The following is a 13,350-nucleotide window of genomic DNA, read 5'->3' as shown; positions in this document are numbered from 1 at the left end:
AGGGAAATTTGCCAAATTTTCCCAGATTCTCCATTTATTTAGAAGCTACGCATTATTTGTTGTGTTATACCAAGGGTGGCCATTCCTTCAGAACACAATATCCTTTCTATGAGCTAGTATCAAATTCATTTCTCATTCATGAGTCATCTCTCAAGATTATGTTGGATGCTCTGAGCCAGGGGCTCAGTAAACAGGTCAGCCCACAGGTCAAATCCAGCACAGCACGTGTTCTTGTGAAGGTCTAGTGAAGCACAACCATGCTGTAGTGACAGCCCCTGTGGATGCTCTCTCTCTCTCTCTCTCTCTCTCTCTCTCTCTCTCTGCAGTAGCTGAGTTGTCAAGAGGTGACAGACACTAGGAACCCTGTGGCAAGCTTTGTCTTTGCAAACCTGCTCCAAGTAAAAACTAGAATGACTTGTGTATATTTTCTCCTTCATAGAGGCAGAGTCTACCAAGACTGCACCCCCCCAAAATATCTCCCCTTTTCAAAATAAATCCTAAATTTAAAAACTTAACAGAGTTATAAACATAAGCCAAACATTATCAATAGGAAAATAGCCTAGAAATATATGGTACCTGCTTAAAAGTTATACAAGGAAAAAGAAAAGAGCCTTCCTGTATAGCTCAGACCCAAGACATGGTAAACCCGGCATCAGAGCCTGGGGAGATGACATGGCTATATAAAGAGAATAGGTATATCTCTACACCCTCTAACTATTATCCTGCAGAAGTGGGGGCCCTTCATAACCAGATTGTCCTTCTCAAGAAATAGAGGTCATTCACATTTTCATGAAAATAGCTCTGAGGGCTGGAGAGATGGCTCAGTGGTTAAGAGCACTGACTGCTCTTCCAAAGGTCCTGAGTTCAAATCCCAGCAACCACATGGTGGCTCACAACCATCTGTAATGAGATCTGACACCCTCTTCTGGTGTGTCTGAAGACAGCTACATGTACTTAGATATAATAATAAATAAATCTTTAAAAAAAAAAAAAAAAGAAAAGAAAATAGCCCCCACTGACAAGTACGGGAGCTACTTAGTATCATTTGTAAATCACACTGTGGAAAGCAAGAAAAACACACCTGAGAGGGAGCTTTAGGCTGCTCTGTGGTTGTAGTTATTAGGAAGACGTCAAAGTAGCACCAAGAAAGCAGAATAAGCTTCAGGAACACTGTGAACAGACAGACTCCAGGATTCTGAGCAGAGCCCAAGAGGACAGGTGCCGTGAGCCAGACAGAGGTGACAAGGAAATGGTAGCTGCCGAGTCCCTCCAACCACAGACCAAGATGCCTGTCCCCTGGGTCACACAGCATGCAGAAGGCCTGGTGGGGCCACCCAAACAACATCTCCCATTTGCAGCCTTCCCTTGTCTCCCTAGAGAACAGGCTCCTGTCCTCATCACCACCATTCACCAAGGCCTCAACTTGCCTCCCCACACAGAACTTCCTCCCCACTCACATGATTATTTCCCAGGCCAGCTGTAGCTAGGAGCTGTTTGCTAGATGAACTGACAAAGGCGATTAGGAGGACAGGGAAGTGAGGGCACGCTGAGCTTAAATGTAGAGGTCAAGGCACCATGGTGCAAATCCACCCACTACCTGTGTGGCTTCAGACAAACGATTTCTCCAGCTTTAGTCTCTTCATCAGGAAGAAGACAGTCTGCTTCACAGGATTCTTGCTCAAGACAAACTACTTAGCATAGTTCCTGGTCCACAGAAAGTGCTCAGGAGTGTAAGTGGCTACAACAATAGCTGTAGTTGCTTTTATGCTTAGTATTGTCAGCCTGAAGAAGTACAGACTTGAAAGTTGGAGAATGAAGAAAAAAGGTCTGTGGAAGAGAAGAAAAATCCAGGATGCGTTGTTTAGTGTTCAGATTTCCCCAGCTGCATCTGCTAAGGTGCCCATGTAGTGTTCCCATCAGAATGAGAGCGTCCATTATCCACTTGAGCTGAAGATGCATGCTGAACCCAGGCAGGAGAAGGGGGTGTGGGGGTCTTAGTCAGGGTTTCGATTCCTACACAAAACATCACAACCAAGAAGCAAGTTGGGGAGGCAAGGATTTATTCAGCTTATACTTGCACATTGCTATTCATCACCAAAAGAAGCCAGGACTGGAACTCAGACAGGTCAGGAAGCAGGAGCTGATGCAGAGGCCTTGGAGGGATGTTACTTACTGGCTTGCTTCCCCTGCGTTGATCAACTTGCTTTCTTATAGAACCCAAGACTACCAGCCTAGGGATGGCGCCACCCACAAGGGGCCCTCCCCTCTCGATCACTAATTGAGAAAATGCCTTACAACTGGATCTCATGAAGGCATTTCCTTAAGGGAGGCTCCTTTCTCCATGATAACTCCAACTTCTGTCAAGTTGACACACAAAGCCAGCCAGTGCGGGGTGGGGGTGGGGAAGAACTCGTGTCTGCTCTCCGGTTAGGAGATTTCCTTGTCACACATGGAAATTAAAAGACTGCACAGCAGTAGCATGAAGGACACTGAAGGCAGACTGCCGTGGTCACCCAGGCTCCCCACAAGATGGCAAAGCCCATGGGCAAGTACAGGGAGCAGAACTAAACCTCTCTGGAGATGGTTACAGAGAACAGCATTTGCTTATTGCTTGTGAACAGGTACTTATATACTAGAAGCCTATCGACCGTGTGCTTAGCACATTATCTCTGACTGGATGGGGTGCCAGGAAGAAGCAGGTTAATGGAGGCATGGAGAGTGCAGACTGCAGGCCAGCTACCAGCTACTCACACTACATTAGAATTCAGCCTTCTGATTTCTGGGGCACAGTGTGCCATGCTTCTTATTTAGAAGCTCAGTCTGCCAAGCAGGCTGGCAGCCAGGTCATGCCTGCATTTTCTCCTGCAGCAGATGTCTTCTGGATGAAGATCAGCTTTTACCCAATGCTGAGTCCAGTATTCTGTCTTAGCAAGGCATTGAAAACCAAATAGAGAAATCTTTTAGATTGGTTTAAATGAACCATGTCTAAATACATACTTTATGTTTATTCTGCTAGGACGTATATTCTTGCCATAGCTTAAATATGTGATGAAATACTCCAGGCAGCCAAAGCAAGAGCAAAGAGATGGGTCATTAACAGAATCATAAACACAAATGAAGAATTATGTGGAGAGGGTCCCTCCTAATTGAGGACACCTAATAATGAGGATCATTTTGTGGCATTTTTTTTTATTGATACATCAAACTTAATGACATTTACCCTCATTTTTTTCCCATTGGAAAACAAATGATGCTGCTAAGTGAGCAACAAAAACACGGTACATGAATTTCAATATCTGAAAGAAACTTGGCAAGAATGAGGAGCGAAGTGGACTTCTTGCTTGAAAACCTTCAGGAGGAAACCGATGTGCAATCCAGCATCTTTAGTGCACGCATCAGGGATAAGAGCAAAAAGGCTTTCGGCTCTTTATGATCTAAGGGTGTCATCCTTGTTCTGCTCCTGTTGGTAAGACTTCACGGGTGCAGCTTCTGACATTTCTAAGAGAAAATATCTTACAGTGAACTCCTTTTTCCTCTCCAAGCTTTCTGTCCCCTCTTCCAAAATGATCCCTGAGTCTTCAGTGCAGGAGTTGTGTTTAGATTACAGCTTGGAACTGGCACCCACAACACTGAATTTTGAGCGGTTGTAGTGTTCTACAATGGTCTCCATCTGTTGCAAAGAGAAATGTCCCTGATGACGAGTGAGGACTATACTCATAACTGTCGATCTGGAGCTAAGAGCCTCAGATGAGCGAGAACATGTGACGTTTGTCTTTCAGAGTCTGAGTTGTCTCACTAATGTGATCCTCTCCAGCTGCGTCCATCTGCCTGCATGGCTAAGGATTTCATTTTTCTTAACAGCTGAACAGCATTCCATAGTGTGTGTTACCACCTTTTCATTGTCCTCTCATCAATGGATGGACAATTAAGTTGTTTCCCATTTCTCAGGCTATTGCGACCAGAGCAGCAATGACCATGGCGGAGTGAAGATCCATGGAGTAGATTGTTGAGTCCTTTCGGCAGATGCCAAAGCCCGGCATAGTGGGTCCTATGGGGGATTTCCTTTTAGAATTTTGAGGATTCTCCACACTGATTTGCAGAAAGGCTGGGCTGTTGGCAGTCCCGGGAGCAGTGGGTGAGACCTCCCTCCAGCACTTGGTACTCCATGTTTGCTAGGCACTGCCATTCTGACTGGGGTAAAATAAAGCCTTAGAGTTATTTTGACTTTCATTCCCTTAATCACCAGGAACAATGAACATTTTTTGAGATATTTCTTACATTTTTTTTCTGCTTTTTACAATTCTCTGCTCAGGTCCCAGGCTCCTTTTTGGAATAGATCACTGATGGTTTGGGGTCTGATTTTTGAGTTCCTTACATCTCCTGGATATTAATTTTTACTTAGTCATGTAGCTGAGAGATTCTCTCATACTCTGTGGCTTCCTCTCCACTCACTCAGCTGCTTCCTTAGCTGTGCAGAAGCTTTTTAGTTTTATGAAGTTCTAGTTACCAATTCTTGAACTTAATTCTTCAAATGCAGTCCTATTTGAAAAGATCTTCCTATACCTATATCTACCACATTCCACTCCCTGGCCCCCATAGGTTTGTTCAAACACATGACTCTATGAGTCTATGAGGGCTGTACCTCAGCATAATGCAAAATACATTTTATCCAACTTCAAAAATCCCCATAGTCTATTACAGTCTCATCAATGTTTAAAACTCAGTAGTTCTGTCTCTTCTGAGATTTATGCAACCTCTTAACTGTAATCTCTATAAAATCAAAAAGCTCACATACTTCCAACATACCATGACACAGGATATACATTCCAAAATACCATAGTGAGGGATACTGGGCCAAAGCAAGAGCAAGACCAAGCTGTGCAAACCCCAAACTCTGCATCTCCATGTCTGATGTCCAGCGTTGATGGCTGCAACGCACTTCTCTTGGGCTGAATCCACTCCCTGTTAGCAGTTTTCCCATGGCTCTGGCATCTCTAACATCTTTGGGTCTCCAAGGCAACATCAACTTCAAAGATTCTTGTTCCAGTGTCTGGGCTCCTCTAAAGGGCCTGTGTCACTTGGAGTTCTGCCCTCTGCAGCACTCTAAGCTCTGGTTGACTCCACTCCACTGTTGCTGCTGTTCTTAGAGTTACCCATGGTACTGGCATCTCCAATTTGATGAAGTCTTCTACTGTAACTAGGACTCTCCTAGGCTCCCTTCATGGTACCAAGCCCCAGCTTCTTTATATGACTCTTTCAGTCCTGGGCCTTCAACTGCAACTCAGGCTGCACCTTCACCAATGGCCTGCTTTGGCCTCTCACAGTGTCAAGCCTCAGCTGCTCTCTATGACCCCTTCATGCCTTCAAAACGAGAACCACATGGGTGACAATTACACATTAACAAGTTCAGCTGCAACATAAGATAGTCTTGGCTATCTCTGGAACACACAGCTTCTTTGTGCTCTCAGAAAATACTTCCCAGAAGATTTAACCTCAGTGATGCTGGTCTGTTCTTAATCACTGCTAATTTCTTAGCTCCAGCTAACCGCATCAATTATCCCAATAGTCCCTTCTATCCCTGGTTTTAAAGCCAGAGCCATGTGGCTGAAGCTGCTGAGCTCTGCTGCTTGCTGGAACTGGAATATGCCCCCCTTGTTCTACTACGTTATCTCCAGCTTCCTGGTTTCCAACTCCTTCACTGCCTAAGCTTAGCTGTTCTGGAATTTGCCCTGTAGATTGACCTTGAACTCAGAAATCTGCATGACTCTGTCTCCTGAATGCTGGGATTAAAGGTGTGGACCACTAGGCTTGGTCCTAAGCTTTTCATTATAGCTCTTAATCAAGTTGAAAACTGAGACTAGCCAACACAATCCATCACTTGTCAATTTGATAAGTAATCATTATCTCCTCATATCCAAGTGAAAACAATAACCTTGTCAAGATAACACCTAACAAGCTATAACTCTCCCTGCCCCCCCACAACTGCAAATGCATACTTTAGCTGGGTGGGATCTTGCCCCAAGGTCACCACTCCCTTAATGGGTTAAATCACCTTGAACCTAGGATTAAGCTTGATTCTACTTCCTGGTGTCTCTTAATTCTTTGAACCATACATTTTTCCGAAGCTGGCTACACTTGCTTAAAATGTTCTTCATGAGAGTAAACCACAGCACAGAGTCTAAACTGGACTGTTTTGAGACCTCCTATCATCAAGGTGGGAAGAAAACATGGCAGCATCCAGGCAGGCATGGTGCTGGAGGAGCTGAGAGTTCTACATCCTGTTACGAAGGCAGCCAGGAGAAGGTATCCTCAAGCAGCTAGGAGGAAGCTGTCTTCTGCAAAGGGTAGAGCCGGAGCACAGGAGACCTCCAAAGCCCACCCTCACAGTGTCACACTTCCTCCAACAAGGCCAGACCTCCGAACAGTAGCACTCTCTATGGGCCAAGCATATTTAAACCACCGCCCTCCCTGAAGTCATTCTTCACAGAAATAGAAAAAAAACTATAATAAAATTTATATGGAACTGTGAAACATAGATGAAACAATCTTCAGCAAATGAACAATGATGGCGGGATTACTATCTCAGATCTTAAGATATAAAAACATGGTATTATAAACAACATGATACTGGAACCAAAACAGATATGTACACCAATGGAAAAAAAATGAAAGCCCAAAACGTTAGTACACATAGTTTCAGACACTTTTTTTTTTTAAAGATTTACTTATTGTTATATGTGAGTACACTGTAGCTGTCTTCAGACACACCAGAAGAGGGCCACAGATTTCATTACCATCACAATCATAGTGAAGTGGTTGTGAGCCACCATGTGGTTGCTGGGGTTTGAACTCAGGACCTTTGAAAGAACAGTCAGTGCTCTTACCCACTGAGCTATCTCTCCAGCCCTAGTTTCAGACACTTGATACATAATAAAGATGCCAAGAACATAAACTAGAGAAAAGAGAGACATTTCAACAAATGGTGCTGACAAAACCGGATGTCTACATGCAGAAGAATGAAACATTTCAACTTCTTAAACAATGGGGGGGGGGGCCTAGATAACATTTGCCCCAAATAGCAAATAAAAGTAACAATGTCTGGTACTAAACAAATAGTAACACCCAAACTAATCTAATGCTAAATCCTGCAAGGAGTGATCAGTAACGGGAATTCCAGTTGGCTGGACAGGAAGTCAATTCCATCACAAAGAGCTTGGCTAGTCTATGCAAGGTTCTGGGTTCAATTCCCAGCACTGGAAAAAATAATTTAGAGAGACTCTAATGTGGCCACGAGTAATGAAAAGGCTGCTTTTCTCTGCTTTCTGGGTAGAAGCTGCCCCGTTTCCAGAAACCACTTCCAGAAACCACAAATGCAAAGCCAAAAAGGAGCTAAACACACCATTTCCTATAAGAACTTTTGATGCAACTGGAGTCATACAGCATTCTGGAAATCATTAATGCATAGTGTATAGTTCTCAAAACTGAATCTGAGTCACATGAAAGCCAAGGCCAAGTTGGAGAAGAAATGGAAGTCTGGGACTTGACCTCGGCAGCGGCGGCGGCGGCAGCGGTAGCAGTGGCTGCTCCAGCTGAAGGGCCATCAGCGGTGGAACCAAGGCGACACAGGGTCCAGTTAGGCCCTGCGCCCACGACCACTGACCTTCGCTGACCAGACGGGCAGCAAGCAACTGCGGTTCTGCGGAGCCTTTCGCTGCATGGAAGCCACTTCAGAACTCGGCTGCCCGCCAGTCAGGAGAGACTCACCGCCATCTTGATCCCGGGCTCCAGAGATCGGTCAGACTGAGGTACACAAACATAATCCTAGGCCCAACACCGCAGGGGTCTGAGCCAGACGGGCGTTGGCCTGCACCCAGGCCCTGGGCTGTTCGAGTGGCCATCGGGGCGCCAACCCAGCCAGGAGGTTTTTTTGCCCTGGCCGGCGCACAAGCCGCCATTTTGCCTACAGGACCCAGAGTGCTCGGGAGGGCAGAGACTGCTAACAAGCGTAGCCTGAGGCTAACAAAACGGGGGTCTAGGCCCCAAAAGGCACAGGACTGACCCCAAGAACTGGGCGGCTTGGTGGGCCATCTGTGTGTCAACCCGCCCAGGAGGTTATTAGCACAACAGACTCTCCCGGTGCTTTCGGGGAGCGCGGACGCGCACGCCCGCCATCCGGGTCACCTGGCGGACCCAAATAACAGACATAGCCCTAGGGGAACTTTGCTCGGACCTTGGCCTCCCAGGCGTTTGCCTGGACTCAGGGCCCGGGCGACAAGGCTAACCTAGTGTGCGCCAGCCCGGTTGGGGAAATCGGCTGCCCAGCGGAGTGAGCAGAGCACAGGGGAGGTCACAGCAACATTCACCTTCGGAGCTCCCTGGGGGTGCACACGGGTTCCACCTGGTCCACAGACACAATCTGGGGCAAGGCCTCAGGCAGAAGCCCCCAGCTCAACTCTCTCCGCTTCAGATCAGCCTGGGTGGCCGCCACATCTCCAGGTCCCTCAAGAGGCTAGTGGGGGCTTCCGGGCGGCCAGCTGGGAGAAGTCGGTGTGCTCCAATAAATCCTGCGGGCCCCAGCGGGAGCCTTCAGGTGCCTGCTTCGGGATCTGAACAGCCTGGACAACAGCACCCTGTCTACAGGCAGTGCAGAGTGTAAGCTGTGCACCAGAGGCCAACGGGGAAGGGGCAGCTTGCACTGGTGAGTCCAGCACTGACAAGACCAAGTAACACCAGTGAGAGCTAGATGGCAAAAGGCAAACGCAGAAACGTCACTAACAGAAATCAAGGCAATATGGCAACATCTGAACCAAATTCTCCTCTACCAGCAAGTCCTGGATACCCCATCACACCAGTAAAACAAGATTTGGATTTAAAATCACTGGTCATGATGCTGGTACAGGAACACATGAAGGACATTCAGGAGAAAATGGATCAAAAGTTAGAAGCCCTTGCAAGGGAAACACAAAAATCATTGAAAGAAATCCAGGAGAATACAAAAGCCAACAAGGAGGAAATGCAAAAAACACTTAAAGAAATACAGGAGAACTTTGCTCAACAGGCTGAGGTCATGAAAGACGAAATACAAAAATCTCTTAAAGAAATACAGGAGAACTTTGGTCAACAGGCTGAGCTCATGAAAGAGGAAACACAAAAATCTCTTAAAGAATTACAGGAAAACACAAACATGCAAGGGAAGGAGCTAAGCAAAACCATCCAGGATCTAAAATCAGAAGTAGAAACAACTAAGAAAACTCAAAGGGAGACAACTTTGGAGATAGAAAGCCTTGGGAAGAAATCAGGGGACAGAGATGCAAATATCAACAACAGAATACAAGAGATAGAAGAAAGAATCTCAGATGCTGAAGATTCCATAGAAACCATGGACTCAACAGTTAAAGAAAATGCAAAGTGCAAAAAGCTTGTAACCCAAAATATCCAGGAAATCCAGGACACAATGAGAAGACCAAACCTAAGGATTATAGGCATAGATGAGAGTGAAGATTTACAACTTAAAGGGCCAGCAAATATCTTCAATAAAATTATGGAAGAAAACTTCCCTAACCTAAAGAGAGAGATGCCCATGAATATACAAGAAGCCTACAGAACTCCAAACAGACTGGACCAGAACAGAAATACTTCCCGTCACATAATAATCAAAACACCAAATGTTCTAAACAAAGAAAGAATACTAAAGGCAGTAAGAGAAAAAGGCCAAGTAACATATAAAGGAAGACCTATCAGAATCACAGCAGACTTTTCACCTGAGACTATGAAGGCTAGAAGGTCCTGGGCAGATCTCATGCAGACTCTAAGAGAACACAAATGCCAACCAAAACTACTATATCCAGCAAAACTCTCAATCACCATAGATGGAGAAACTAAGATATTTCACGACAAAACCAAGTTCACCCAATATCTATCCACAAACCCAGCCCTAAAAAGGATAATAGGAGGACAACACCAATACAAGGAGGGAAACTCCACCCTGAAAAAAGCAAGATAGTAACCTTTCATCAAACCCAAAAGAAGTTAAGCAATCAAATTTAAAAAATAACGTCAAAAATGATAGGAAGTAACAATCACTATTCCTTAATATCTCTTAACATCAATGGACTCAATGCCCCAATAAAAAGACACAGACTAACTGACTGGATACGTAAACAGGACCCTACATTTTGCTGCTTACAGGAAACACACCTCAGGGTCAAAGACAAACACTACCTTAGAGTAAAAGGCTGGAAGACAATTTTACAAGCAAATGGTCTCAGGAAACAAGCTGGAGTAGCCATTTTAATATCAGATAAAATTGACTTTCAACCCAAAGTCATCAAAAGAGACTCTGAGGGACACTTCTTGCTGGTCAAAGGAAAAATACAACAAGAAGAACTCTCAATCCTGAACATCTATGCTCCAAATGCAAGGGCACCCTCTTTCATAAAAGAAACTTTATTAAAACTCAAAGCACACATTGCACCTAACACAATAATTGTGGGTGACTTCAACACTGCACTTTCCTCAATGGACCGATCAGGAAAACAGAAACTAAACAAGGACACAATGAAACTAATTGAAGCTTTGGACCAATTAGATTTAACTGATATATATAGAACATTCTATCCTAAAACAAAAGAATATACCTTTTTTTCAGCACCTCATGGTACCTTCTCCAAAATCGACCATATAATTGGTCACAAGACAGACCTCAACAAATATAAAAAGATAGAACTAATCCCATGCCTCCTATCTGATCACTATGGAATAAAAGTGGTCTTCAATAGCAACAGAAACAACAGAAAACCCACATACACGTGGAAATTGAACAATACTCTACTCAATGACACCTTGGTCAAGGAAGAAATAAAGAAAGAAATTAAAGACTTTTTAGAACACAATGAAAATGAAAACACAACATACCCAAATCTATGGGACACAATGAAAGCAGTGCTAAGAGGAAAACTCATAGCCCTGAGTGCCTCCAAAAAGAAAATGGAGAGAGCATACATTACCAACTTAATGACACACCTGAAAGCCCTAGAACAAAAAGAAGCTATTTCACCCAGGAGGAGTAGAAGGCAGGAAATCATCAAACTCAGGGCCGAAATCAATCAAGTAGAAACAAAGAGAACCATACAAAAAATCAACAAAACTAGGAGCTGGTTCTTTGAGAAAATCAACAAGATAGATAAACCCTTAGCCAGACTGACCAAAGGGCACAGAGAAAGTATCCAAATTAACAAACTTAGAAATGAAAAGGGAGACATAACAACGGAAACTGAGGAAATCCAAAAAATCATCAGATCCTACTACAAGAGCCTGTACTCAACACAACTGGAGAATCTGGAGGAAATGGACAATTTCCTTGACAGATACCAAATACCAAAATTAAATCAGGACCAACTAGACCATCTAAACAGTCCCATAAAGCCTAAAGAAATAGAAGGAGTCATAGAAAGTCTTCCAACCAAAAAAAGCACAGGACCAGATGGTTTCAGTGCAGAATTCTACCAGACCTTCAAAGAAGAGTTAACACCAATACTCTTCAAACTATTCCACAAAATAGAAACAGAAGGAACACTACCCAATTCCTTCTACGAAGCCACAATTACGCTGATACCAAAGCCACACAAAGATCCAACAAAGAAAGAGAACTTCAGACCAATTTCCCTTATGAACATCGATGCAAAAATACTCAACAAAATTCTTGCCAACCGAATCCAAGAACACATCAAAACGATCATCCACCATGATCAAGTAGGCTTTATCCCGGGAATGCAGGGTTGGTTCAATATACGGAAATCCATCAATACAATCCACTACATAAACAAACTCAAAGAACAAAACCACATGGTCATTTCATTGGATGCTGAAAAAGCATTTGACAAAATTCAGCATCCTTTCATGCTTAAAGTCTTGGAGAGAACAGGAATTCAAGGCCCATACCTAAACATAGTAAAAGCAATATACAGCAAACCGGTAGCCAGCATCAAACTAAACGGAGAGAAACTTGAAGCAATCCCACTGAAATCAGGGACCAGACAAGGCTGCCCCCTTTCTCCTTATCTTTTCAATATTGTACTTGAGGTACTAGCTCGGGCAATTCGACAACATAAGGAGGTCAAAGGGATACAAATTGGAAAGGAGGAAGTCAAACTATCATTATTTGCAGACGACATGATCGTCTACCTAAGTGACCCAAAGAACTCCACTAGAGAGCTCCTACAGCTGATAAACAACTTCAGCAAAGTGGCAGGTTACAAAATCAACTCAAGCAAATCAGTGGCCTTCCTATACTCAAAGGATAAGCAGGCTGAGAAAGAAATTAGGGAAATGACCCCCTTCACAATAGCCACAAACAGTATAAAGTATCTTGGGGTGACTCTTACCAAACATGCGAAAGATCTGTATGGCAAGAACTTCAAGACTCTGAAGAAGGAAATGGAAGAAGACCTCAAAAAATGGGAAAACCTCCCATGCTCATGGATCGGTAGAATCAATATAGTTAAAATGGCCATTTTGCCTAAAGCACTATACAGATTCAATGCAATACCCATCAAAATCCCAACTCAATTCTTCACAGAGTTAGAAAGAGCAATTATCAAATTCATCTGGAACAACAAAAAACCCAGGATAGCTAAAACTATTCTCAGCAACAAAAGGAAATCTGGGGGAATCAGTATCCCTGACCTCAAGCAATACTACAGAGCAATAGTGTTAAAAACTGCATGGTATTGGTACAGTGACAGGCAGGAGGATCAATGGAACAGGATTGAAGATCCAGAAATGAACCCACACACCTATGGCCACTTGATCCTCGACAAAGAGGCTGAAAACATCCAATGGAAAAAAGATAGCCTTTTCAACAAATGGTGCTGGTTCAACTGGAGGTCAGCATGCAGAAGAATGCGAATTGATCCATCCTTGTCTCCTTGTACTAAGCTCAAATCCAAATGGATCAAGGACCTCCACATAAAGCCAGACACTCTGAAGCTAATAGAAAAGAAACTGGGGAAGACCCTTGAGGACATCGGTACAGGGAGAAAGTTTCTGAACAGAACACCAATAGCGTATGCTCTAAGAGCAAGAATTGACAAATGGGACCTCATAAGGTTACAGAGTTTCTGTAAGGCAAAGGACACCATCAAGAGGACAGATCGGCAACCAACAAATTGGGAAAAGATCTTCACCAATCCTACATCAGATAGAGGGCTAATATCCAATATATATAAAGAACTCAAGAAGTTAGACTCCAGAAAACCGAACAACCCTATTAAAAAATGGGGTACAGAGTTAAACAAAGAATTCTCACCTGAAGAACTTCGGATGGCGGAGAAGCATCTTAAAAAATGCTCC

General features: G+C 43.9%; 1 pseudogene; it reads left to right on the top strand.

Annotated features, from left to right (window-relative positions):
* LOC127687957 (laminin subunit beta-4-like) overlaps positions 1-13,350 on the top strand; it is a 97,148-nt pseudogene that overhangs the window by 60,918 nt on the left and 22,880 nt on the right.

The sequence above is a fragment of the Apodemus sylvaticus genome, chromosome 6, assembly GCF_947179515.1.
Source record: "Apodemus sylvaticus chromosome 6, mApoSyl1.1, whole genome shotgun sequence".
Classification (NCBI taxonomy): domain Eukaryota; kingdom Metazoa; phylum Chordata; class Mammalia; order Rodentia; family Muridae; genus Apodemus; species Apodemus sylvaticus.
Note: the sequence above shows the minus strand (reverse complement) of the source record. Positions and strands in the feature narration are given on the sequence as shown.